Raw genomic sequence first — 802 nt, 5'->3', positions numbered from 1 at the left:
TTCCTCTTTCCCTAACATTTCCCCCCTTTTTTCTAGGTCAGACTGAGGAATATTCCTCAGCAGTATCTAAGGCTTGGTCTTTCTGGCGAAGGACCAAGAGATGGACAGTATCGATCTTTTCCTGAACAAACCTTAGTAGCCTATTTATTATGCAGGGACCAATTGTGACTAGTAGCAATAGAATAATTAGAGGTCCTGCGATAGCTGAGAGGAGAGTTGTAAGCCATGGTTTATGCATAAACCAAGAATCGAACCAGCTTTCACTTCTTTCATACTCCTTGCGCCTCCTCTCCAGGTCCTTTTTTAACTTGGTCAAAGATTCCCTAACTGCCCCTGTCTTGTTCACATAGAAACAGCATTCTTGTTCTCCATGGGGATAGCTGGAGCAGGGACAGGAATTGCAGCCCTAGTAATGCAAGAGCAAGCTGCACATAGCCCGCCCTCCTTTAAAAATAGGAGATCCAAGCCCCTTCTGTTCTGTAGCACCACCTCCGATAAGCAAGTGAGAGATTGCTCCAGGTCTGACATCGTTTACCAGAGCTGTTCCAAGTCCCTGTCAATTGCTAGCCTTAGTGCCGTGAGCCCTTGCTCTCGCGTTACTAGGGCTGTGATTCCTGTCCCTGCTCCAGCTATCCCCATGGAGAAGAGAGTTCCGATGGTTAAGGCAGTAATGGGTTCCCTCTTCTTTCGAAGTGGACTCTGTTTTTCCTCCCAATAGGAGAGGAGGGATTCATGAGAGTGGTATGAAAGATGGGGCAGAATGGCCACAAGTACACAAAATTCATTATTAGCATTAAATACA

The 802-nt window shown here is 46.3% G+C and overlaps 1 protein-coding gene across 1 annotated transcript in view; it reads right to left on the bottom strand.

Annotated features, from left to right (window-relative positions):
• Positions 1 to 802, bottom strand: part of LOC103728080 (alcohol dehydrogenase class 4 mu/sigma chain-like) — a 28,261-nt gene that overhangs the window by 18,106 nt on the left and 9,353 nt on the right.

This window comes from Nannospalax galili, unplaced genomic scaffold (genome assembly GCF_000622305.1).
Source record: "Nannospalax galili isolate Female #2095 unplaced genomic scaffold, S.galili_v1.0 scaffold189, whole genome shotgun sequence".
Lineage (NCBI taxonomy): Eukaryota > Metazoa > Chordata > Mammalia > Rodentia > Spalacidae > Nannospalax > Nannospalax galili.
This window is presented reverse-complemented; position numbering and strand designations above follow the sequence as displayed.